The following is a 27857-nucleotide window of genomic DNA, read 5'->3' as shown; positions in this document are numbered from 1 at the left end:
AAGAGAACAGAGCTGGGGGACAACGTAGCTGCCCCGCAAGAAGGGGCGGGGCAGAGTACCGCGAAGAGCTAGAGCGCGCGTCACTTCGAGCCGCGCGGTAAGAAGAGCGCATGCGTCACGACCTCTCGGCCTGTCGCGAGCGTAGAAGCCCGTAGGCCTAGCGGGGTGGGACTTGGGCAGGAAGGGGGTGGGGCAGCTCGGTCCGGTGCCCTCCCTCCTAAGGTCGCCTAGCAACCTCCCGCTTGCTCTGGGTGCTGGAAAAGGCCAAGGCAACTCCTCCCGCTCTCTGGTTGTTGGTCCTCCCGGGGAGAAACAATTGAGGAAGCGCCGAGGCCAGTATTAACCGCTCCAGTGCTGACAGCTCTGTGGCAGTACCAAAGGAAAGTTTTATTTTGTTCATCGCTTACTTTTTCTCGCTACTTCTCTCGCCTAGGCAGGACCTTTACTTTCGTCAGAAGAGAGAAAGAAAAGGGTAAGAATACTCTAAAATGAGTGCCCCGCGCCTTCACTACACCCTTTACACACACTGTGCGAAGTAATTTACATGGTTACCACCCCTTGCACCGCAGAGAGGTAAGCCTGAGGTTGCGTGACTGAGGAAGTGGCAGAGACCGGACTCCCAGGCTGTAACACTACCCAGTACTGCCACTATCACGTTCCACCGGAGACCTCTCTCCAAAGAAACCTTTCCACTCCTGCAGTGGACTGCCAAGTTCCAAAATTGCCCTGGTAGCCTCTTTTCTAAATACATTGACCTGACTTGCTCTTGAGTTCAACTTAAATCCAAGAGGAGCTACTAATTATTGGAATTCATATGTCATCCCCTTAATGACATGTTCTAGAATCTTGCCAGGACTATGAACGAATTGGCAGCCTGTTTCCCCCTCCTTTTTGAAAACACAAGCCTAGGCTTTAGTCTTCTGGCTATCTTATGAGATGCTATGTTTATAGCAAGGAATATATATATATTTGGCCTTTATTTCATTCCTGGCTCAAAGGTCCTAAAACCCTTGGAATTTCCTAAGTGGTAAGAGCACCAGAAGCATCTTTTGTGTTAATATTTGGTCATTGACCATGGTCCTGACACAAGGTTTGTGAAACTTGGAATTTCCTGGGTTGATGGGAAAGTCCTTTGTTCAAAACAAGCCGCTCTGGGTGGGCTCCTAGACAACTCCTGGATGAGGACTGGTTACTAGAAAGTCCAAGACATGATTCTGTGGAGATGGAAGAAGGGCTGAAAATGAAGTTAATGATTGATCATACGTAAGTGATGGAACTTCCTTAGAACTCCTACTAGTCTGGTTCAGAGAGCTTCCAGATTGGTGAGTACATCTGTGTCCTGGGAGACCGAGGCATCCCAGCTCCACTGGAGAGAAGCTCCTGTACTTGGCACTCTCCCTACCCACCCTATATATCTATCTGGATGTTCATCTACATCCTTCACTACATTGATGGATGTAAATAAGTGTTTTCCTGAGTTCTCTAAGCTGCTCTAGCAAGTAATTGAATCCAAGGGAAAGAGGTCCTGGGAACCTCCAGATTGTAGCTAAGTCAGACAGAAGTTGTGGGTAACTGGGGACCTGCTGCTTGTGATTGGTATCTACAGTGTGGTTAGTCTCATGGGACTGATCTCTTAACCTGTAGAATCCGATGCAGCCAGCTGGTGTCACAGATGATTGCTTGGTGGGGAGAAAACCTGCTCATTTGGGGTCTGAAGTATCAGAAGTGAGGGGTTCTTTATGAGGAGGAAAGAAGACACATGGAAGAGAAGTCTGACTTGTTTGACTCTAAGCTAAGAGGAGCTTTAGCTAATTTTTAGAGTCCATATGCCATCCCTTTACTGACATATTCTAGAATACTGCCAGGACTGGATAAATTTGCAGCCTCTGGTTTTTCCCCCTTTTTGAAAACTGGAACCTAGGCTTCAGTCTTCTGGCTTAGCTTCTATTCTCGTAATTTCTCCAGATTCCCAGCAATAATTAACTTGCATGTTTTCAGTACTGGGAATATAATAATTGTGGGGTCAGGAGTCTTGAAATGATTTCTTGAGAAAGATGCCATCATAATATTAGAAACATTCTCTTCTTTAAAAAAAATTTTTTTTTAAATTTCTTTATTTTGAGAGATAGAGAGCAAGCAAGGGAGGGGCAGAGAGAGAGGGAGAGAGAATCCCAAGCAGGCTCCATGCTGTCAGCACAGAGCCCAATGTGGGGCTGGATCCCATGAACTGTGAGATCATTACCCAAGCAGAGACCGAGAGCAGGTGGCCCTAGAAACATTCTGCAAACAATTTATATTGCTAGTACACTCAAACATAATAGGTCCACAAATAAGTTCTTTCCTCTACTTCAGACCTACTCCATCCAGTGTCTTTCTCATCTGAATTAAGGGCAACTGCACTTCATTTTCTCAGGCCCAAACCTCAAGAGCCATCCTTATATACCTCTGTCACATCCTCTACCCAATCAGATTTTGTTGGCTCTCCATTCAAACTATACCTAGAGTCCAACACCTCATAATCCCCATAGCGACCTTCATCCCTCACCTGATCAACCAGGTCTCTCTGCCAAACTCCCCCATCCCTTATAGTCTGATCTCCATACAACAGCCAAAGGGATCCTGGCATTTCTCCACTCAAAACCACACAGTGGCTCCCCAGTTCACTTGGAATAAAAAGCCTAAATACTTGGCCTACAAAGCCCACTACCAACTAACTGCCCTGCTTATCTCTGACCTGCTATCCCTTTGCTTACTTACTCTGACTCAGGCCCACTGCCTTTATTGCTTTTCCTTGAACCCATTTCAGGGCTTTTGCACTGGATGTCCCCTTTGCTTATAAAGCTCTTCTAGATATTTCAGATATTTGCCTAATTCATTCCCTTTTTCAAACCTTTCCTCCAATGTCACCTCAATGAGGCCTTCTCTGACCAACCCATTTAACCCTCCCCTCACTCATAGCAGTGCCAGTCTCTCTTACTCAGCTGCAGTTTTTCCATAGCACTCACTTATCAATGTATTTATATGTTTACTACTTCTTGCCTGTCTACCTCTGCTAGAATGTTAGTTCCATGAGGGGAGTCATATTTGGCTATTTGATTCCTTGCTGTATCCCAAGTGCCTAGCCCTTAGTAGGTGCTCAACAAACATTTGTGTAATAAGTGAACAAATAAATGAAATTGAACAACTGTTTTCATGATCGAGTTTTCCCATCCCAGCCTTTCTCACATGTAGATACATGACATAGTTATGAGCTTAGTATACATTATTTTGAATTATGGATTTTTTCTCCATACCATAGATATTGTTCACATTTCTAGATATTCATAATTAGAACCATTTTTGCTTTTTAAAGGTACTCAGATTTTTGCATGCTAATTATAACAAGTCTAACAACATAGAGTAGTGTTAATAAAAAGTTGATTATCTGCCTTCCTCCTCTAATCCCACCCTGCTAAGAGGGCTACTTTTAAATTTAGTGGTTATCCTTCCAAATATTTTTCTTAATGTTTTATTTATTTTTGAGAGAGAGAGAGACAGAGTAAGAGTGGGGGAAGGGCAGAAAGAGGGGGAGACACAGAATCCAAAGAAAGCTCCAGGCTCTGAGCTATCAGCGCAGAATTCGATGCAAAGCTCAAACTCGTGAACCACAAGATCATGACCTAAGCTGAAGTCAAATGCTTACCTGATTGAGCCACCCAGGCATTCCCAAATATTTTCTATACATACATATAAACATGTAACAGGTACAGATTTTATAGTTCAAAGGCTGGTTATGCCTAAATTGTAACTGTATTTTCTAGAATTCAAGTCACTTTTAATTCTAGTGACTTTATCTTATTACCTCTGATGGCAGAAAACCTAAATCTAGTTAATTCAAGGTAAATGCTGACACTTTATGATTTGTTTATTTATTAATGTTTAGTTACAGTTTAATCCCAGTGAATTCAGGATTTATTAATGCCTATTCTATCCTTTTACCCTCACATGATTACCTGTTTTTTAAAAATTATTTTAAAAGAGGGGTGCCTGACTGACTCAGTTGGTTAAACATCCGATTTCGTCTCAGATCTTGATCTCGCTGTCCGTGGGTTTGAGCTTGGCATCAGGCTTTGTGCTGACAGCTCAGAACCTGGAGCCTGCTTCAGATTCTGTGTCTCCCTCTCTCTTTGCCCTTTCCCTGCTCGTGCTCGCTTTCTCTCTCTCTCAAAAATAAATAAACATTAAAATTATTATAAAAGAAATGGACATTAATTACAGAAAAAGCAGTAAACCATAAATAAGCAAAGTGAAAAAAAAATCCAGAAGTAATCAAGCCTATATATACATATTTGTTCTGTATATATATGTGCATAGTTAGAATCATAATTAGTTTTAATTGCTTAATATGTTACAAACATTCTTCCATGTCAAAAAATATACTTCTGTGGCATTTTTAATGACTGCTTGGTATCCTGTTGTACAAATGTACCATAATTATAGTCCTGTTTTTTGTACGTTTGGGTTGTTTCCAACTTTTCACTTATGTAAAATTACTTGTAACTAACTCTCTGTGCACATCCCTAATTGTTTCCTCGGTATAAAATCCTGGAACTGTTATCAAAAGGTGCACTCATTATTGAAGGCATTTGATGCATGTTGTCAGCAGGCCTACAGAAGGGTGGCACCGCTTTGACACCAGTGGGCAGGAGGGTCCTCTTCTCTGCACCTGGCAGCACTGTCTTTTCATTCTTTGTCATCTTTGTCAATCTGATAGAAAATTGGTTTTGTATTGCTTTTAAGCTGTGTTCTCCTTTTTACTAGTAAAGTGGAACTTGCTTTTATACATCACTTTTGTGAATTGTCTGCTTGTGTCTTTTGCTCATGGGGACTCATCTTTGTGTCACACCTTTGCTAGAACTCTTATAGAATATACAATAAGATGTTGTTATTTGTGTTGCAGATATTTTCCTAGTTTGGTACTTGCCTTTTAAGTCTATCTTTGTGCTCATTTGATATTGTAGAAGTCAACAGCAGTTAGGCCAGAGGTCTGGTCTTGCTGCCTATGCTCTGCTCTGCCTTCAGAATAAATTAATACTTAGGAGTAGACTAGAGACTTTTGTGTCTGTTTTTGCCAATGTACTATAAGGAGTGAATAATGGGACAGGACCAGTCTCCACACAGAAGGCCACAGAATCCCCAGGTGAAGGAGGAGGCATTTGGGGATAATTTGTGTGTTCTGGAGAGCAGTGATACCCGATGCCGTCCTCAATCTTTGGAAATCTCCATTTTAAATGATCTGTCATCCCTATTAGTTATCTCTATTCATACACACATAATTATCATACCATGATTCTTCTGTGTCTGGTAGAAATAATCCTTACCATGGACATAGTCTTTGTCTTCTCTCTCACTTTCTCTTTGGCCTGGTTGGTATTCTTTCCTCAAAACATCCTCCTTAGTATCTTTTTTTCATGTCTGATTCATTAGTCACCATGCCATTTTCTAAACTCTTTTCCCTTCATTAATTCCAGGAGGTGAAGGTAGACTTCTCTGGAACACTGAAGATGGATATTCCTACCCCCTTTTTCATGTCCCTTGTGACCTAAGAAAAGAAGGGGAGGAGGGGGCAGGAGGGCCAGGGTTGCACTGCAAGTACAGAACTGAAGAGGATGTGACAAGTTCTGACATCACTATTGCTAAGTGTAAAGCTGGACTTTTTACAGACACTGTAAGGAATCCTAGTAAAACCTAGAATATTAAGCAGAGACTTGAGATGAAGGTTGGGTGGCAAGTGGAGGACCCTGGGGATTTCAGTTCAGTCATGGTCGATGAAAGCTATTTAAGCACTTTCTTCATTTCACAAAGAAGGATGTACTCATCATCTTGTATCTAGTTTTTCCTTATTAAATTGTATTATTATTTAAATTATTTTAATTTTGAGCATTTCTCCCCAACTGGATTATGAGCTTAAGGACAGTGACCTGTTTACCTTAAAACACTTATATATTTCTGTGTTTGTTTAATTCAGTTAACATTTACCTGCCAGCTCAGATCCTGGCTTCTCTGATTTCTGTGGTGGAAGATTTGGTTTCCTTTTCCAAGTGCAGATAATGAAATCTAGCCTTCACCCCTGGCAAGGTATTCATGAGGATCAAATGAAACCAGTGCTGTGGGAACTCTTTTAAAACTGCAAAGAGCAATGTAAATATCTATGGCATTTAGAAGTTTACAGATAGCAATCAGAAAGTGCCAGGATGCTGGTCACATTGAGTTTTCATGGGAGATCACTTTATGTCCTCTCCATCTGAGAACAGAGAAAGCCCTGAGCCCCTTACCCTCCTCCCTTACGAAGCTACTCATGTTTCTTACCTGGCGTGTCCCTTTCTCAGGGCTCTCAAAGTGTGATTATGCCATAATGAAGGCTAGTCTGCTTTTGAGTACCTTTCTTTAACAATTACAAGTTCTGACAACCACTAGGTTGGTTTGTTTTTAAACCGTGAATTTGCATTTAAGCCTAGAGCATTTGCTCAGGTCAGTATTTCATTAGACCAGCTTCATTAGTGAGGGTTGTCCAGTTACCTAGAGAGGATAAAAAACCTTGGATCCTGATGCCAGGAGGCTGAGGCTTTCCTGTACTGAGCTCCATGGGTAGTAGAGGTAGCTGGAAGGGAAGAGGAGATGGAGAAGGGAGAAGTCAAGGGAACACAGTCCAAAATAGAAGTGCCTTTTGCCTTCCAGATAGGTTAGTCACTGGTTAAGAGGAGACTTACTCTCAGGAAAGAACAAAGAAATTTACAAGTAAAAAGCTGAAGATGTTTCAGAAGTACGGAAGTAAAGAGTGTTTAGAGGGATTTAAAATTAATCAGGAAGTTGCTTTTTAAGGTCACTTAAAGGGGGTAAGTGGGTCACCAGCAAGGTCTTAAAGGGAAGGAGGAGTAGTTCCTAGTTTGGGGTCATAAATGCTTTACTCCAAGCAGAACGAGTTCAAATAGGAACATTCCTACTGCTTGTAATCTAAATTGGTTTTGGTGTCGAGGTGCCTGGATTCTCAAGGCCCTGACTGCGGTGACCAGCCTCCAAATACCCCAACCGAATCCTTTAAAGGTTCTCCTCATATAGGAGCAGTTCAAAGTCCTTGGAAGAAAACAATTACAACTATTCCCCTCAAACCATGCTATAATTATAACCTTATCATATTTCCTTTATCTTTTTTGAAATGGGTTTTATTATTTTTTATTTCTATTTTTATTTTTTGAGAGAGAGAAAGTATGCAAATGGGGGAGAGGGGCAGAGGGAGAGAGAGAGCCTTAATCAGGCTCAGTGCTCAGTGTGGAGTCTAATGGGGGACTGGATCCCACAACCTGACCTGAGTTGAAATCAAGAGTCAGACGCTTAACCAACTGAGCCACCCAGGCACCCCTGAGATGGGTTTTAAATCAGAATAGCCATTTCTGAGTATTGGAAACATTTTAAATAACTTCTAGTAATAATCTTTATTAGTCATAAAAAGGAAAAGACATATGTAAATCTTTCAAAAGACCATCTCTGATCTTTTGCTAGGTATATTTGCTTTCTAATATTTCCCCTGGTCCCACAATAGGCTACTTCAGAATAATGGAAGAATGTAAGTTAAAGACAACCCAGTATCCCAGCAAACACTTAGTAGGAATTGTCTGGAAACTATTTAAGGGGAGAAAAAGCCACAGGCTTCTGGAAGTTTATAGTCCTTTCCCGTGCCTGCCACCTCCCAGTTGTCTCACTGCTGTGTGGCAGTCACCTCTGTGCTGCGTCACACACTGATTCATTCCTAGTAGTGTTGTGCCTGAATTGCAAGTCCCCTGAGACCATCAAGGAGCCGACACTGATGCAAGTACATAAGGGTCTTTATTACAAGCTCGAGCAGGGTCTCGCTCATCCGCCAACCGGCGCAGCGGCAGCAAGGTGAAGCCCCGAACAATAGCGAGCAGGGTTTTTATGGGGTAAGGGACGGAGGTGTTATAGTGCACACATTGTACGTATAGCATCATCACATAAGCACCAGTCATAATTGTACAGTACCCATGGTAACAGTTTTGACCATTCAGTATCTGTGAGGCGTCCGTTACTTTTGGCGGGACCCAATCATGACCTTTGAGAATCCTTTGAAAATGACCAATTATTAGTTGAGTTCAAAGGGCCTATTTGTTTTTTAGGCAAGTGGTGAGTGATTGGCTAGTTTGTACAGAGTAACTACCTGCAGTTCCCGGCCCTGACTCAGACCACAGGAATGTTACACATTTCTTTTGATTGGCTGGTCCGAGGGTGGCTTCAGCTGAAGCTTTTCCTGGAACTGGGGCTAGGTGCAGCCCGAGGTTGCTCTTAATGGAGGACTTAATTTCAGGCTTCTCAGTAGCAATTAAAGGACTGACCATTTTAGGTGATTAACCCTCCTAAATAATCAGACCCATTTGAGGTCAAATATCAAGCTTGTAGAAATGTCTGTGGAAATATCAAGCTTGCATCCTTCTCTTCTAACATGCCTTCTTGGGTGGGCAAAAAACAATTGGAATTTCAGCAGAGAATTGGGTGTTGTATCTGAAATGGATCTGATGTATTCATCTACAACCTAGAGTGAGAAGAATATTCCAAGAAAAAAAAAATAATTTACTTTTTTTCTGGGCTTTGACAATACCTGGAATATCACAGGCACTTCATTCCAGGGAAGCGACCAGGGATCTTAAGTCTGAGGTACACGGAGACTCCAGATTCATCTCCTCTTCCTCAGCCTGGCCTCTACTTCTTCCTTTTCTTCCTCCCCAGAGTCTTCAGAAGTCCGTTATCATCAGCTCAAATGCCACTCCCTCCTTGAAACATCAGCAGTTGTCAGCACTGATTCTTCTTTGCCTTGTATTAGAATTCATTGTGGTACAACTGTCTTATTCCTTTCCATATTCTTCAGTTCCACCCAACCCCTAGTAGTATCTTGAGAGACTCAAGTGGAGTATGAATGGCTGTAGGCTAGTCGTGAGCACCCAGAAAAGAAACCCAAGTTTTAGTGAAGCACTGTATGGAAATCCTGCCTGGGAAGGTGTGGTATCAAACTTAAGAAAGTTTAGAAGAGAGACAAAATGTTGAATATTTAACCTGATCCATTTTGAGAAAAGGAGGAAAGAAACATGACATAGTAAATGAGGCAGGACTTCTGAGCTAAAATCTGAGTAAAATTTACAGATTCCAGTAAACCAAACCCCTAAAAAGATACAGCCAAGAAAATGTAAGAAACTAGGCTGCAAGTTGTACAAGTTTGAACCCAGAGAGCCAAGTTTGTTGAGTAATGGAAAATAGTATGGGCATTCTGGGAACAGTATGGTGTTTCCCCATTACAAATGTAAGAAAGTGCAGCCTGAAAAGTAACTACTGGAAAGCATGAGTTTAGCATAGAGATAGTGTGGCACAGCTGTGTTGTGTACACTCATGAGCCTGTCGCCTTGGGTTCATACGCTCTACCATGGAGCTCTGTGCTGTGGGCAAATTCTTAACCTCAGTGCCTAAATTTGCATACCTGCCAAGTGGGAAATGAATATATGACCACCTCATGGTATTCTTGTAAAGACTGGAGTAGTTGCCGGCAATAGTGCCTGACACATAGTGAATACAGTATTTTGTTATTTTATTATATAAAATTTAAATAATCTATTTGGAACAAGTAAGGAAACTTTAGGGATAATCTGATCAAAGTCTCTGTGATTCCCCCAAATGATGAAACAGTGTCATTATGTGTCCTTTATAAGTTACTTGAAATGCATTTTATTATCTACTAGTTTCTTAGGGTCATCCCTAAATGGCTTTTTTATGTATTCAGATTATGGTTCTTGAATGCAGGAACTTGTGTCTTAACCTTGTGTGACCGTAACAGTGTTAGGCATACATAGCAAAACTTAATAAATATCTGTGAGGTTCTATTTTTTTTAATATGGAATTTCAAATTTATCCCAGGGACAACCATTTAGACATTAATAATGATTAGTTTTGTTGTGTTGTGTTTTTAAAATAGCACTTGAGAAGACCCAGACGACCCTGGCAGAAAGGTCTAGCTAAGAAAGTGTTAACAAAGGGAAGGAAGACCCCAGAAGAAATTGTGGTATGGCCAGCACTTCTTGAAGAATCTTGGCAATCAGAGGGAGGAAGATGTGTTTATTGAAAAGGTGTGAAGAAAGCAAAAATAAGGGACAGCAAAGATCATGGCCCATACTTTTCAATTCTCTCTGTCCACCTGCAGACGACTTTGCTTCATGTACTGATTCCACAAATGTGGAGCCCCTGTCGTCGGGCCGGTTACAGGCCACTGAAGAAACACAGCAACAGCCTTACAACACATCCCAACCCATGGAGAGAGGCCCTGTAAGGCCCCCAATCTGAAAACTCAGAGCCCAAGCCTTGACCAGGAGGTGAAATTTATTCTTGCCATTAACCAAATGTTATGAGAACAGCCAGGACAACCTGAATAACAGGTGGCATAGAAGATCCCCAAACCATTCATTTGTGAGCAATTTCAGATAATGACCAATTTTCCTGGGGAGGGGAGTAAATGAGAAGAAAAACCAAGTCCAAAGATCCTAATTCTAAGGGGATGAAGAGACTTGGCCTGTGTGGACAGATAGTGTGCTTTCATGGAAAGGCAAGACTTTTCTTTGAGATACACCAAATTGGAAGCAGAAAAGAGGCTGAGCATGTAGGCTGGGGAGGAGTGGAGTGGGAAGCAATTCTCTTCCCGATAGGCTCTCCCTCATGGAAAAAAAATCACTTATAGAGACTGTAGTGGCTGCAGGAAGGAGAGATGGATTTGTTAAAAAACTGGATAGGGCTGGCGAGTCTCCTTTTGTGTCTGAGAGGCAGCAGTGGAACAGCCTGTATCCCTGAGACTTGGATGCCAAGGTTACAGGGGGACCTGAAGATCAAGTGGACACGGCAGGAGCAGAGTTTATGCCACATTGCCTCCCCAGTGTCATGTATAAGTGGGTGCCCACTAGATGCGAGAGCACTGCAGGGGGCTATGGGGTGTGTATCCAACAGTGAAAACAGGAGAGCAGAAGGAGATAGCCAAAATGTGCACCCTCCCAAGAGCAGGGCCCACAAGCAGTCCACCCTAGATCTATCCTTAATATTTTGGACGTTCAAGGTAAAGGGAGACAGGGTGTGCAGCCAGCTGGATTGTCAGATACAATACAAAACACTCAGTGGCATTTGAACTTCAGATGAACAAGGACTTATTGTTATTGCATGGAACATACACTAAGAATATTCATTGTTCATCTGAAATTCAAATGTAACTGGGCATCTTGGTTCTGTTTGTTTTCCTTTGCTAAATCTGGCAATTCTAGTGACATGTCAACATGCTAAGTGAACCTGAACATTTTTGAAGATGGAATTAAAGCAGTAGAGGCAACTTCTATAAATAGCACTGAGTCCTCCAAGTTCCAGGATTTGATTACTGATTCCGAGGTGACAGTACCCTCTCCAAGTACTGAGGCCTCCTCCTTCTGGGAGCTATGGGACAAAAAGAGAAAATAGACTACACAGGCCGGTTTGATTGTCTAGCCAAAGCAATAGGCATCAATAACAAGGATTTCACACAGCCAGTCTTCTAGATTGTGAATGCAGTCATGCCAGCATTTGGGAAAAGATAGGGTATAGAGTAGAATAGGTTGAGGGGAGAGGATCAGAATGTTTTTCCTGTATTCTGTCTCATGAAACTGCATCTGTGAGTGAATGTATGTATACATGCCTAACAATATTTCTTACTATAGTCAGGGTCCAAAATGTTTGAAAACCACTGCTAATCAAGATGTTGATACTTGCAGGATATTACTATGAAAGCTGTTTTGGATCAACAGCCAGGACGAGTTTTCTTCACACTCACAGGTAAGGGGAGCTTTGTCTTGTTCTGGAAAAGTCACCTTCTGGAACTACCTTATGTTTTCATGGAATCTGCAGTCTCTTGCATATATGGATGGCCATTGCTTCATTTAAAGTGGAGTTCCTCATTTTGCCATTTCGTTTCTTTTGCTACAAACACTTATTAAAAACATATATTGGAACCTTGTATTGTTGTACCCAATCTTGGGCAATAAATAGAGATAAATATATATAAATATACTATATAAATATAATATAAATCATATGACTAGAGGCATTGTCCAAATGGCCTTTAAAATTTATTTTCTTTCCTCCTCTAAAAGGAAGGTTTTTGAACTTTAAAATCCTTGGAGATGACGGGCCACCTAGGTGGCTCAATTGGTCCAGCATTGGACTTCCACTCAGGTCATGATCTCACAGTCCATGAGATCAAGCCCCACATCAAGCTTTTTGCACTGACAATGCGGAGCCTGCTTCAGATTCTCTGTCTCCCTCTCTTTCTGCCCCTCCACTGCTCATGCTCTCTCTCAAAAATAAATAAACATTAAAAAAAAAATCTTTGAAGATTACCTGGTGTAATTCCTCAGAGCTATCCCAAATGGTTTTAAAAGAGTCATTAGTCCTCTCATGCAGTGAACATATTATACTTAGAAAGAGGAAGAAAACATGTTTACAGTTTCACTTTGAACTTTAAATAATTCCTGAAACAATTAGCTCTTGATTTAGAAATCATAAATAAAACTGTTTTATCATCCAGTGTTACTGAAACATTGTGTCCTGTGATGTCGTAGTCTCTACCGTTCCATGTCCTGTGATGTCGTAGTCTCTACCGTTCCAGGAATTTAATTTTTATTTTGCACACTTGTTAGGAAAAAAAAAAAAGCTTGTAAAACCAAAGCCTAAATATTGTACTACACCGATTGCTCTGATCTCTGACTTGCCTCCAAATGTTGCATTTATCAATGGATGAGGTGGGTTTGCTGTGCTATTTTAGCAGACAATACCAAATACACCTGGATCTGAAACTGATCTTGACTGTAATTTTAAAAAGCATGTAAATGAAGCCTGCATGTCTTTAGTTGTAAGATGGACATAATGAAAGTACCTAACTTGTAGAGCTGTTATGGGATTTATATGAGAGAATGAATGTAAAGTCAGGTGTGGCAGAGAATACTATATAATTCACCATTTCTATTTCCTCTTCATGAACTTGAGTCATATTTTCAACCCTCTTTATATTTGTTTGGGGCTATGTAACTGGGCTCTGGCATATATCCCAAGTCTTGTTGTTTTAATACACAGGAGGGTGCCCTAACCCACATAGGACTTTATGTAAGCAAGAAACCAACCTTTATTTGTAAAGATTTAGGGTTTCTTTGTTACTGCAACATCGTGTGGCCTACCCTGACTAATACACCTAATATTCGTGTGTGTGTGTGTCTATATACATATATGAATGACAGTAAATGAATTTTAGCACTTATGATATCTATGAACCAGTATGGAATAGTTCCTTGGATATATGTTATTGAGAAAAAAATCTAGACAAAGAGTATATAGTATTCTGCATTATGTATATGAAAGAAGGGCAATTAAAAAATATATTTGACTCTTGAACAACACAATTTGAACTGTATTGGTCCACTTATACATGGATTTGTTTTTTATACATACAATACAGTACAGTAAATTTGTTTTCTCTTCCTTATGATTTTCTCAATAACCTTTTCTCTAGCTTATTTTATGAATACAGTATATAATACTTATTATAGTATGGTATTAATAGTTAAGTTTTGGAGGAGTCAAAAGTTGTATGTGGATTTTCGACTACATAGGGGGTCAGTACCTCTAACCTGCATATTGTTCAAGGGTCAACTATATCCATTTATTTGCTGATTTCAGCAAAAAGAAATACCAGAAAGGAGAAGCCAGAAACTAATGAAAATGAAACAGGGTGGAAAGGATAATGCCTGGGAGTAAGGCTTCTCTGACTAAATGTGTTGATACAATGTTGATTTTTGAAGCATGTATTTTATATACTCTGAAACAAAAGTACATCATAAAGAAAATGCCTTAAGCCTGGACCTTAAACGAAACTAATGACCTAACTCTATATAAAATTAGTTACTGAACCAACAATGACCGAGAAAGTTATTTTGGGTAACTTGAACACACTACTCTGACTGTAAATACATTAATATTATTGGGAACCAAGAATTTCCAATATAAAAGGAAAAAGGTAAAATATAAGAAGTATTTTAAGAAAAATACTGCTTAATAATGCCAATAACAGTATGAACTCATATATATACTCCTAGTTGTGTTCCTGAAGAGCCCAGAAGCAATGGCACTGTAGTATAGTAACAGTGGGCATGACTAGCCCCCGTAGCTTGCAACTCCTGATGTAATAATAGGTTCAGGCAAGAATAATCAATGGGTACTAAAACCATTACATAAAAAGTAATTGGGGACTCCTGGGTGGCTCAGTTGTTAAGCATCTGACTTCGGCTCAGGTCATGATCTTACAGTTCGTGAGTTTGAGTCCCACATCAAGTAAGCACAAGCCCCTCCTGGTTAAAACATGAGCCCAGGTGAGCCCTGCTCCTGTCTGTCTGTCTGTCTGTCTCTCTCTCTCTCTCTGCCTCTTGCTCACTTGTACCGTCTCTCTCTCTCTCTCTCTCTCAAAAAAGTCGATGACAAAAAATAACTTTAAAAAAAAGTAGTTGGGCAATAGGATATTCCTATAGAGGCAAAGTATGATTCCACATATCATTACTAATTTCAAAGAAAAAGATGTTCCTTTTGGTATTGGATATAGTGTATGCCTGTCCCCACAGATGCATTTGGCCCTGCCTGCTTCTCTCAGGACCCACTTGCCCTCCTGGGTAAAGAGGTCCCAATTATAGTATAAAACTCCAGCCTCCATCTTGTCAGCTCACCTCCTACAATCACAGACATTTTTGCCTTTGGCAAGACTGTTATTACACCTACCAGGTGCACAGAGGCTCCTACACCCAAGTCCAACACAGTGGGATCCACAGAAGCCCTGGCTTTCCCAGTGGTTGTGGGGAGGCATTGGCAGCACAGTTCAGAAGTACAGGGGTACTCGTACACTGTGGGCTTTGTGCCAGAGAAGGACCCCACCCAGATGCAGTGGTGCCACAGAGCACCTCCAAAAATGCCCCACACAACCAAGTGAGGCTGCTTACGAAATCCTGGCCAGCTTGGCAACAAACTGCATTGTATTCATTTTCCCTCCTGTTTTGGTCCCCCCCCTTTTTTTTTTTTCTCATTCACAGGACTGCACCTCTCATAAAGCATTAGCCTGTGAACTTTGCTGCAGTCTCTGTTTCCAGGCAGATAGCTTTCCATGGAGGTTTGGCAGTCAGTGTCTCAGCCAAGTAAGTCATCACTCTTAGCATCACCAGTAGTGGAAGAACCCAGTGTATGAAGATCCTCATGAGATGCCTCTGAAGTATTCCTGAAAAAAAAAAAAAAAAGAATTTAACCTAAACCTAATCAAGCCTCCAGACCTAACTTCCATTTTAAGGACAATATAGTCTTAAATGTAAAAGTTAAAGAATCCCATCTGGAAACAATCATACAAATGAAGACTGTGTGACTTCCTTTTTTTTTTTTTTTTAATGTTTGTTTATTTATTTTGAGAGGTGGGGGGGTGCAGGGGGGTGTGGGTCAGAGGAGGTCCTTGCTGTCAGCACAGAGCCCGAAAGGGGGTTTGATCTCAAGAACCATGAAATCATGACCTGAGCCAAGATCAAGAATCAGACACTCAACTGACTAAGCCTCCCAGGTGCCCCAGGAATGTGTGACTATATATATAAAGTTATCTGGCCTGGACTCTTCTTGAAAAGTCAACATCATAAGTCGAAACCAAACAGAAGTTAAGGTGGGAGGAGAGTTTCCAGATTAACCTCCAGATGGATTCCACAAACCTTGATTAGATCATGGGGGAATTGCATAGAAATCTTTAGGAGACAAGTGGAAAAATTTAACTATGGCTTTAATATTAGTTGTGATTATAGAATGATTATTAATTTTCTTAGGTGTGATAGTGGCATTATGGTTATATAGGAGATTGCCCTTGTTTTCAGGAGATTCATGCTGAAGTATTTAGAGATCATAATGTCATATTAATAACTTATTTTCAAAATTGGTGTGTTTTGGTATATGGGGAGGGGGGAGAGGAGGAGAAAAGGCAAATATGGTAAGACATTAACAATCATTTAATCTAGACGGAAGGCATTTGTGATTCTTTCGCGTGTTTTCAAGTTTTCATAATAAAAAGTAGGAAGATAAGTACCAAAAAACAAAAACAACAAACAAACAAAAACAGCCTAAGTAAAATTTAGGATATATTTGTATTTGAAGAAATGTTGTTGTTGTTTTTTAAGTTTATTTATTTTGAGAGAGAACACGAGTCAGGGAAAGGCAGAGAGAGAAGGAGAGAGAGAATCCCGTGGGGTCTAACAGAGGGCTGGATCTCATGACCTGAGCCAAAATCAAGAGTCAAATGCTTAACCTACTGAGCCACCCAGGCACCTCATTTGAAGAAATGTTTTAAACTATGTTTTATTTTCCTCAGTTTCAAGTAAGCAGCCAATACTTTATCAGGGACTAATTCATCTACCTCAAAATGGGTATTACCTAAATTGCTGTGCTTTTGAGAGCTTTTTAACTCTTGCATATTTCCAGCAGTTTCCCAAGTAGAAGAAATTCGATGCCAGTTCTGCACACCCAAATTCCTGGCAGATTAATCAGCAAGTAGTACAGAGAGCTGCTTTCTTTAAAAAGCTGTGTTTATCACTCAAACTGCGAATGCTGAGATGCTGAGGCACTGTGGAGAAATGATCCTTTAGAGGTAAAGTTTGATCTGGTAGATGGATCCATACTCTTTCCGTTTATTCCAAATCTTGTATAGGTTGCAGATTAGAATGGTAGCTTTTTCTACGGTTATATTGGCAACAAACTGGTTATTTAATATGGCAAAACATTTATTTCAGGCTTCTATTAGCACCACCTCTTGACTCACAGAGAAAATTCTTCCCAAAGTTTTTCAGTTAATGTGACTATTTGTTAAAACACAGTTTTCCATTATCATCATTCTCCCACACGCAACCCACCCTCCATTTCCAAGATGCTTCCAGATCAAGGGGTTCCCAGTCTGTTCTCACCATTCTAGTAGGCCCCAGGTCAGGCCATCTCCAGTGCTTCCATCCACAGTACGGCCCCAGGAAAGTGCTTCCCTTACATTATAGTCATGCTAACGAAGCTGACTAGGCAATGCCCTGGAATCCTAAAGGAGTTCCCCACAGGATTGGATGTCTCTGCCCTGTCCAGGGAGGAACTCTCTCGTACACACACAATTCTCACAGTACACTAACATGTGTTCTTCCCTTTAACAGTAGAACTCCTCAGTGAAGGCTGAACTCATGGCCACTGCATTAAGTTTCTGCTGCATTAAAGCGGCATAAAATCACCCCCAAAATCTCAGTGCCCACTCCTCAGATCCATTTATGTTCCTTGCATTTCAGCAGAGACAGCTCTGTTTCAGGCCATGAACAGATTGAGGGTTGGCTCCACTTGTATCATCCTCTGGACCAATAGCTTCCTGGGGCAGGCTCTTCTCATGCAGGGTGGCAGCCATGCTAGTGGGATGAGGAGAAACACAGAGGCCACTCATGGCCTTGGCTCAGAAGCAACATACTGTCATTTTTGCCCACATTTCCGTGGCCAAAGCCAAACATCAGTAGGGTTATGGAAGTACTCTATACCATGAGGAACCTTGCCAAGCGCTGGGAGGGGAAGGTCAATGGCAGGCAGATAATACAATCAACCTCAGCCTCCCTTGTAGCTTGGTGTGTCCTTGCAACTAAAGTCTGGCCTAAGGGATGTGAGAGGAAGCAATGTGTGCAACTTCCAGGCCTTGTACTTTTAAGGACTAGACACACCCTAACTTTCCCCTGCCCATCAGCTGAGGAAATGGTGGGTCTGTAGCAATCACCTGGCCCAGAGGCAGATGCCACAGCTGTCCCTCCAGTGTTAGCTCTGGACTGTTATATGTATGTCATTTACATTGGTGGATTTTTGCATTGCTATTATGGCTTCTGATCACCATGGCTAGTATAGCATCCATTTATTCACTCAGTGAGTATTTACTGACTGCCTTCTTTGTGACAGGCATTGCTCTGGGCCTGGGAGGAAGTATTAGTGAGCAGAAACAAAACTGGCCTTTCTGCACCTTGACTGTGGTGGTGGTCACACAAATCTGTATCTGTGATAAAATTGCAGAGAACTAAATAACACACATACATGAGTACAAGTAACACTGAGGAAATTTGTACAAGATCTTTAACTTGCACCAATATTGACATCCTAGTTGTGATACTACATTACAGTTTTGCAAAGAAACTAGGTAAAGGATCTCTGTATTCTTTTTGAAAAATGTTTATTTATTTATTTTGAGAGAGAGCGTGCGCATGAGTGAGCGCACATGAGCTAGGGAGGGACAGAGAGAGAGGGAGAGAGAATCCCAAGCCGTCTCCACATGTCCAGTGCAGAGCCCAAAGTGGGGCTTGAAACCACAAACCATGAGATCATGACCTGAGCTGAAGTCAAGAGCTGGAGCCTTGACTGGAATCCCATTAACAGAATTCCTGAGCCACCCAGGAATCCCATGGATCTCTGTATTCTTAACAACTGCTTGTGAATCTAATGATCTCAAAATAAGAAACAAAAAGACTAGGACTTTGGTCTCTTTGTGCTTATAGTCTAGAATGGTGTCAAGAGAAGATCCAGAGAGACTATCTTGGTATGAATATTTTATTGAGCCAGAAGCAAACTATTTGCAAAGAGGGATACTTCAAACCAAAAGTGGGTATAAGCTGGCTCCCAGCAGTTACAGCTCAATTTATAGAGCACAAGGAAATACATTTGTTTTCTACTGTGATTGGCTACTAGAAACTGATATTCTTCTTAGGGTAGAAGCACAGTATAAGAGTACTCAAGTGTAGCTGACTAGGAAGCTATAGGTTATGCTGATGTGAAGAAGGCTTAAGTTATATTTAAGGTCAGAGTCAGCATTTTGGAAAAATCAGGACAGTTTTATGTTTTGATTACATGACTAAGAATGTTTGGGCTAGAGGTATAGTCAAACTGTGGCCTCCACTTTGGTCTTTCTTTAACCATAGGAATCAAAAGATTAAAAAATCAAAAAGTCACTCATGACAACCTCTGCATGGCAGCAGCCTCACTTCAAATATCCAGATGACAACAGTGTCCTGAAGTCCGCAGAGCACAATTACATAAAAGGAACTCAGGGCCGAGCTGCTAGGCAGGAGTGCAAACTTTGGACTGTGTAGTGAGAGAGATATAAAGTTCTTTGTTCTTTAAGTAGGGTGTCCATGCTGACATTTATCATCCAAACTGAGACACCTGTGAAAATAATCACTGGCACAGCTTGTGTAAACAGATCAGTTGGTTCCTTTGTTTTAAAAATTTTTAATGTTTATTTATTTTTGAGAGAGAAGAAGGAGCATGAGTGGGGGTGAAGTAGAGAGAGGCAGACACAGAACCTGAAACAGGTTCCAGGCTCTGAGCACAGAGCCCAACGGGATGCAGGGCTCAAACTCGTAGCCCTGAGATCATGATCTGAGCCAGAGTCAGGACATTTAACCAGCTGAGTCACCCAGGCACCCCTGGTTGCTCTATTTTAAAAACACTGTATCATTGACCCTCTTAGTTTTAGCAACTGGGTTTCTTCTAACCAATACAGAGACTAATGGATGCTGCCTTTGTCAGCACCAAATAGCTTAAGAGAAGGGAAGCAATAAACCCCAAATCTCAGTGAGTTAATTGTACTTAAAAGACTTTTTCTTGGGGCACCTGGGTGGCTCAGTCAGTTACGTGTCTGACTTTGGCTCATGTCATAATCTCATGGTTCGAAAGTTCGAGCCCCGCGTCAGACTCTGCTGACCACTCAGAGCCTGGACCCTGCTTCAGATTCTGAGTCTCCCTCTCTCTCTGCCCCTCCCCTGGTCACGCTCTGTTTCTCTGTGTCTCTGTCTCTGTCTCTCTCTCAAAAATATTTTTTTAAAAAGGACATTTCTTGTTCATACAAAATTTAATATGGTGCTGGTGGTGCTCCTCTATCTTCTAGTCAACTCATTTTGAATATGAACTTTCCAGGTTGCTGGAACAGTAGATAAGAGAGCTAGAGGGTTATGGAAATTTTTGTGGGCCAGGAAGTACTTTACATCACACCATGCATATTCCATTGACCAGAACCCAATCACATTATCGCTCCTAACTGCAAAGGAAACTGGGAAAAGTAGTCCTCCTATAACCCCATGAGGAGAAACTCTGCCACAGACAGATGCATCATTACAGGCTGGGAGAGGACACTTGTCTAACCTCAGCATCCTTAGCTTAACTCCCTTACCCCTTGGTGTATGTGGCTGTGCCGTTCCCAGAGAAACCACTGAAGCTGCAGGAAAGCAGTTCAGAGCAGTCTATAGCAGTGAATCAACTTACTTTTTCTCTGGTTATTTTGGTTTGTAATCTACCACCATTCATCTCTGGGAACACTCTGTTTTCTTCCCTCTATTTTATAATCCTCTCTCCCTCTATGGGATATTTTTTTTTAATTAAAAAAAAAGTTTGTTTTTTGACAGAAAGAGAGCATGCATGTGAGTGGAGGAAGGGCAGAGAGAGGAGACAGAGGATCCAAAGCAGGCTCCACGCTGACAGCACAAAGCCCCATGTGGGGCTCGAACTCTCAGAACTGCAAGATCATGACCTGAACCAAAGTCGGATGCTTAACTGCGTCAGCCAGTCACCCCATTAGATGGGGTTCTTAAGAGAAACAGATAGATAGATAGATGTAGATATAGATAGGAGATATATGATATATATTATATCTCATACATATATATATACACATATGTATATATGAGAGAGAGATTGATTTATTTTAAGAAAGTGGCTTATGCAATTATAGAGGCTGGCATGTCCAAGATCTTCAGGATGGGCTTGCAGGCTAGAGACCCAGGGAACAGCACTGGGGCTGCAGTTCGAGTCTGAATGTCCAATACTGGCAGAATTCCTCTTGACTCCAGGGAGGTCACTCTGTGTGGTCTGTGCATGCCTTCAATTGACTGGATGAGGCCCACCCATATTATGGAGGGCAATCTGCCTTAGTGTATCAGTTTAAATGTTAACCTCTCATCCAAAAACACCCTCAAAGAAACATCCAGAATGCAATTTGGCCACATATCTCGGCACCATGGTCAGCTAAGTTAACACATAAAACTAATCACATCCTCCAAGACCAGTTTTTAATACTTTATATTTCTTGTCAAAAGTGGAAGGCAGGATGTTGTGTTATAGGGGGTAAGGGTCAAAACTGAGTTCAAATCCCTAATTTTACTCTGAATTTCAGTCTCATTTGTAAAATGTGAATGAGAATGTTTACCTTGAGTAGTTCTGTAAAGATTAGATACCGTGTATGTGAGACACCTAGACCCATTGCTGACTTATAAATGAGGGCAATTATTAAGATTTCAGTTTGGAAAAAAAAAGTCTACTAAGCCCTTTACATTTCTGCCTACAGTTGCTTTTTTACTTGTAGGTGACCCTTGACCTTCTTCGTTTTCCCTGTGAGGTTTAGCAGTGTCTTAACAGGAAGCTCCCTGCCACAGTGTAACAGTGTATAGCTGTCATGTGGTTTCACCAACTCCTGTACTCACGTTGCCAACGGTCAGCTGTGCCCTAATGTGCCATCACTGACGACCCATGTAATGTCACATGTTTGAACAACTTATTTAGGCACCTCAGAGAAAATCCAAAGGGAAGGGGGAGTCAGGAAGAATTGTAAAAATAAATAAAAGGTAGGAGTTAGCAGGAAATGATGTAAGGAGAAAAGGAAATAGAAACCAGATTTGCTGCTAATTTGTGTTCTTACACCATTTTAGAAAGTAGCATCTACATTTATGACTGATTGGATGAACCAACCCTTCTGATCCTCTCATTCAACAAACCTACAGATTTCTTTACTGGGATGGAGTTGAGGAAGTTTTCAAAGTGGGCCAAAGCCACGTAGGAACAGGTGTCATAATAAGTGAAATGGTCTTCCATAAAATTAGCACAGCTGAAGGCTTAATGTTGTTAAACTGCTCCTTTGAGCCTTGGTCTTTTGGTTAAGCCACTGGCTGAGCCACTTTCGAAAAAGACCCAAACACACTTGCTTTAACAAGATTGGCCTGTGTTTCTCTTTCAGGTAATAGTACAGTGGTGGGTAGGGGGGTGGTCCAGGGCAATAGCTGCTCTGGTCCACAAGGTCACTGGGTAATGAGGCTGACATGGTGACTTTACATCACCAATGCATGATATCTACTGTGGGTTCATTATGTCTCTCTAGCTGTTCCCTTTCCCAGCCAGGTGGAAGAGGCAAAGTAAGCATAGGACTAAGATCTCCCTTTTTAGGGGATCACCTGAGAGCTGCCCTTTTACTTCTGCTCACATCCTATTGGCCAGAAGCTTGAAGGGAAGCTGGACATATGCCCTGCCCAAACTCTGCTGGGTGGGGTGTGATTACTAAATGGAACAAGGTGAGACTGGGTGCCTTGGCGTGATTAGTAGTTTTTGCTGTACCTGGTTCTTTGGATGTGATTCAACTCCCTCAGAAGAATCTGTTAGACCCAATGGGCAAATCCCCAATTCCGCACTCTATTAGAAAAGCTCTCTACTTTATCTATTTGGGAGTACTATCTAAATTTCTATCTGAAAAATGGGTTTCTACACACAAAAAAGTTTGAATACCATTTTGCAGATTAATGTGCCACAGTGGAAAGAGAAGGTCACAGCGGTACCTGGGTGGCTCAGTCAGTTGAGCTTCCGACTTCGGCTGAGGTCATGATCTCACGGTTCATGGGTTCGAGCCCCACGTCGGTCTCTGTGCTGACAGTTAGCTCAGAGCCTGGAGCTTGTTTCGGATTTTATGTCTCCCTCTCTCTCTGAACCTCCCCTGCTCACGCTCTCTCTTTCTCTCTCTCTCAGAAATAAATAAAACATTTTTAAAAATTAAAAATAAAAGAGAAGCTCATATCAATGAAATCACTTAGCCAGAGGACCTTAGAGCTGTACCTCCACTCCCTGGCCACCACCATTCTGACAAACAGACCCTGAGGCAAGGGGCATAGGGAACTGTCAAGAGCCAGGCTGCACCTCCTCACATCTGAGGCTCATTTGCGTTCCCACCTGATCCCTCTTCCACACTCAGCACTAAACAGTTCTCAATCTCAGGAGAAAATAAGAATCCCAAGATTGAAAAATCCTATCTTGCTTTGAGTGCAGTCACTGGGGGAAATGCAGTGAGGGTGGTGCTCAGAATCAGGGAAATAGAGATACACACAAGCAGGATTAGGCCTGCTAACTGGTGTTTATGGAAGCAAGGCTCCTACCCTCCTACAGAGATTGGGAGACAGGGACCTTATCTGCAAGTATTGGCTGGAATAAACTAAATTCTTCTGGCAGCTTTAAGCTTTCCCATGCAGGAACTTCAGGGGCTGGAGTGGACATCACAAGCACATGGCCTTGAACTGTTAGAAACTATGCTAGTGTTTGTTCCAGTCTCTTAATGCAGGATTCGGACTGAGTGGTTATCTGCCAAAATTCCTCTACAGCGCTCACAGCCCATGCCTTGTCCATATCCCGTATCTTTGTGGTCAGGCCCAGAACAGCACGGCCCTTAGGACAGAGAGAATGAATCAGACCCAGGGCTTCCCCGCTCGCAGTGCCACACTTCCCTGCCTTCTCTTAAGCACCCCGCTGGGGCGGAAATTTTTCAGGGCACAAGCTGGGATAAGAGGAGCCTTAGTTGCCATCACCCATCTTCTTGGTTGTCCTCATGTTTTTTACAAATTAGAATGGCCTGTAGTCACAAACTGGGTCCCTGAGCTTCCTAGAGCGGCTAAGCAGGGAGCAGGGCTCCAGGTCACACTTCTGACAGTGCCCATAGCTTTGGCTGGGTTGCGAGCTGGGCTTGGCCCCGGGGGCGGACCCTGGCAGGCCCAGGAGCTTTGCAGAAGCTACCCAGGCTGTCTTTGGAGCTCTAGCCCCCTCCCTAGTACACCTAGCTCCTCAACTCTTCTCCATACCCCACCTCCAGACCCTACCTTGTCCCCAGAGCACTTTCCTTCTCTTTCACACACGGCCTTGACCCATCACACTTACCACTTGTATTTTCTGGTGCCTTTTAAGTTCAGCTTCCTTCTAACAGTTTGTCTGCCTGTAACTTTCTTCTGCTGCTGCTGGGTAATCCCTACTCAGCCTCAGCCCTCAGCCACAACACTGGCTCTTCATTTTTGTCTTTCCCTGAGCCCCCAAACCAGGTCAGTCTCCGCTCCCCCCAACCTCCAGACTTCTCCCAAAGTGAGGCTTCAGCTGTTATCTACTCTCACGAAGTCTGACAGTGAAAAGGGGCAAAGGAATAGAGAAGTAGTTTGTTTGATGGCGCAGCAGAGTGATGGCAAGGCTAACTCAACACTGGGGTCAAGGCCAGCATGTTTGAAAGCAGAAACTAAGATGCTATTGGAGAGGAGAAAGGTGGTGAGAGCAGTAGAATTGAAGAAGGAGACCTGGTTTAGAAAAAGCAACAGGAAAGAAAGGAAAGTATGCCCACAGCAACAAAAGAAGCAGACATCACAGGTATTAGTGGTGTACCTGCCCTGTACCTGTTATTCAATAAATGTTTGAAGGGGGGGAGATTAAAAAAGTGGTTGTCTAATTCAGATGACCTTAGTCTTCTTAGGGAAGTATAGCTAAGTTTTATGCAATATGGACATTGAGCATCAAGGGCCTATGAAGAAATATTCTTATTTGTTGGTGTATATTATTCAGGCTTGACTAATAAACCGAATCAACTACTATAACAAGTAGACCCAAAATGCAATGGCTGTACAATGTAGTCTCTATAATGTAGTAGTTTAAATTTAATTGAATTTAACAGTCCAGGATGGGTTTTCAGGTCAGTGATCACCCAGGCTCCACACATCCTCTCAGGTCCTGAGAATGAAGAAAGAACAGAAGCAGCATGCATAGGAAGTTCTCGCAAGCCTGGTATGGAAGGAACACACAATTCTGCTCACATTCCTTTGGAGAGACCTTAGTCATATGGCCCCACCCATCTTCAAAAAAGAACAGGAAATGTAGTCTAGCTGTGTGTCCATAGAAGGGAAAACAGAGTTTGGTAGACAGCTAGCGCTTTTTACTATGTTAGGCTGAGTACTGGACCCCAAAGGTGACCTAACCCTCAGAACCTGTGAATATACATGGCAAAAGGGACTTTGCAGATGTTTAGGATCTTGAAATGACGATGTTACATTACAATGGTTGTGTCCTGACAAGAAAAAAAATGTTCCAGATCTGGTCAGATTTAACCCCCTTAGGGCCCCTGGGCACCAAGGTGATCATCACTGTGAGATGCTTCTTCTCTGCCTAGATGCCATCTTGCTTCTGATAACATTCTGAAGCTGGATAACTAAATGAGGAGCTTATTCTAACCCTATAATTGGTGTGTGTTTGTGGCACCTTTCCACAAGTCTGCAGTCCACCTGAAATACTGCAGTTTGGAACTGGCTTAAAGGAAGGGTGTCAGAAAGGTGGGAGAGGTGAGCTAGGATCCCAGGTGGAGGACCCACAGCAAGTGGCATTGGCCCATTGAGTCATCAAGGCTGTGTTCTATACAAAAGTTCTAGTATGGTGTTTGTCCACCATCCCCTACTCCTGACTGATTAGGCACTGAGGCACAGTTAGTCTTAGTGACTCTTAGAGAGTGCACAGGCCATGACAAAGTCAGTTAACCTCAGAGACAGCTAAGGAGCTGATGGATGAGGAAGGCCCTCAGTGGTCAGCATATCCAGACAAAAGAAACTAGATAAGATCCAAGGTTCTAGATGTTAGGGTTAGTTAGAGAAGAACTAGGAAATAATGTAACTCTTCCCATAAAAGTGGCTAAAAACTTTGTTTATGGGGAGGGTGAGAAGATCACAGGAAGAAGAAAATGTTAGTCATAGTATTGCTATTATTGTATTTCTGTTGTAACATAATTTTATCTTTATTTTTAAAGGGAAAAAAAAAACCCTCCTGAAAAAGAATCTGGGATCTAGGAGCTCCAAGGAGCTCACTGCAGTGTGTTGTTTGTTTTAATTGTATCTTCAGAGGACAGGGTCTAAGAAATAAGTTTCTTTGGCCTAAGTGACTTCAGAATGAAAAATTTTAAATAAGTAATTGAAATGGCTTCAAGATGACTTAACTATTAGTACGTAGCTAACATCTGTATCTCAGATACTGTTTTGTGGAAGAAGATTAACTTTCTTGATAACAGGCCAACTGAAACAAAATTTGGGAGGATGGCAGTGTGCCCCCCAAAAAATGTTATCAAAAAATTATTTACTGGGGTGGCTCAGTCAGTTAAGCATCTGACTTCTACTCAGCTCATGATGTCACAGTTCATGGGTTAGAGCTCCGGGTCGGGCTCTGTGCTGACAGCTCAGAGCCTGGAGCCTGCTTCAGATTTCTGTCTCCCTCTCTCTCTACCCCTCCCCTGCTTATGCTCTGTCTATCTCAAAAAAAAAAAAAAAAATTATTTACTAAGGCTAGGAGTCCTGGAGAAGGGATTCTTTTTTTCCAGTTTGTGTTTACTTTAGAATCCTGGCTCCTGAACCAAGTTCCCTTTTGCTGCAAGTTAATACAATATAAAGGAGAGCTGTAGACTGTGAAAAACAAATGTGTAGAAAGTTGTAAGGCCCAGGGTTGAGAGCCTGGCAAACAGCAGTGTTATCAGTCAGGCTTCAAGTAGGCAAATACAAAGTACTCTAAGTATTTGTATAGGGGTAATCCAATGCAGGGAATTTGTGACACACTCAGAGATCGGTTTCAGAGAAAGCCACTACCAGATATCATCAGATACAGATTTTAAAATAATGTTCAAGGAGGGGCACCTAGGTGGCTCAGTCAGTTGAGCATCTCTCTTCTGCTTGGGTCATGATCTCACTGTTTGTGGATTTGAGCCTCACATTGGGCTCACTGCTGTCACTGCGTGCCTGCTTTGGATCGTTTGTCTCCTCTCTCTGCCCCTCCTTCACACACTCTTCTCTCTCTCTCAAAAATAAATACTAATACTTAAAAATTAATAAATAAATAATGTTCAAGAAAAGTAAAGACAAATTTGAGAATTTGGCATACTATAAAAAAGAAAACAAATGTAAGTCTCAAACTGAAAAATAGAATATCTGTTTAATGGCAGATTACACAGCTAACGAGAGACTTAGTGAACTAAAATATAAGCTATATCCAGAATGAAGTCTGGGCAGGGGGTGGGGGACAGAGGGATGCAAATGACAGGTTAAGAGACACAGGAGATATGGTGATAAGGTCTAACATGCCTTTATTGGAGTCACGGAAGGAAACAGAAAGAGAAGGGATTAGAGATAACATTTGGGCATAAAACAGCTGAAAATTTACCAAAATGGTAGATACAAATCCACAAATTTAAAAGCCCAAAGAATCTGAAGCAGCATTACCAAGGAAAAAAAACCCACACCCAAATATAACATAGTAAAACCAGAATAAACCAAAGACACAGGAAAAAAAAATAAACTTAACAGATGCATTAAACAGGAAGATGAGCAGCTAGACTGCTCACCAGCCAGTGTGGCTGGCGGTCAGAAATTGATGGCTTGATGCCTCCCCTGTGACAAAAGAATATGACACTCAATCTAGAATTCTATTCCCAGAAAAAAATATCTTTTAAGAATGAAAGTGGAGGGGCGCCTGGGTGGCTTAGTCGGTTAAGCGTCCGACTTTCGCTTAGGTCATGATCTCGCGGTTCGTGGGTTCGAGCCCCGCGTCGGGCTCTGTGCTGACTGCCAGCTCAGAGCCTGGAGCCTGTTTCAGTCTGTGACTCC

General features: G+C 42.0%; 1 long non-coding RNA gene across 3 annotated transcripts; it reads left to right on the top strand.

Annotated features, from left to right (window-relative positions):
* The first annotated feature begins 4 nt into the window (after positions 1–4).
* Positions 5–16749, top strand: LOC120226827. Of its 3 annotated transcripts, none has more exons than XR_005527101.1 (6): positions 5–97; positions 434–472; positions 10013–10099; positions 10238–10406; positions 11820–11880; positions 16591–16749. It is a non-coding gene; the product is annotated as an uncharacterized LOC120226827 (long non-coding RNA). The 3 variants fall into 3 exon arrangements; XR_005527100.1 differs by having other exon boundaries at positions 16588–16749; XR_005527099.1 differs by lacking the exon at positions 16591–16749 and adding an exon at positions 15174–15455.
* Positions 16750–27857: the final 11108 nt, after the last annotated feature.

This window comes from Hyaena hyaena, unplaced genomic scaffold, assembly GCF_003009895.1.
Source record: "Hyaena hyaena isolate Hyena2069 unplaced genomic scaffold, ASM300989v1 scaffold_1841, whole genome shotgun sequence".
NCBI classification, from domain to species: domain Eukaryota; kingdom Metazoa; phylum Chordata; class Mammalia; order Carnivora; family Hyaenidae; genus Hyaena; species Hyaena hyaena.
The sequence above is the reverse complement of the archived record's forward strand: the minus strand, read 5'-3'. Positions and strand labels throughout refer to the sequence as shown.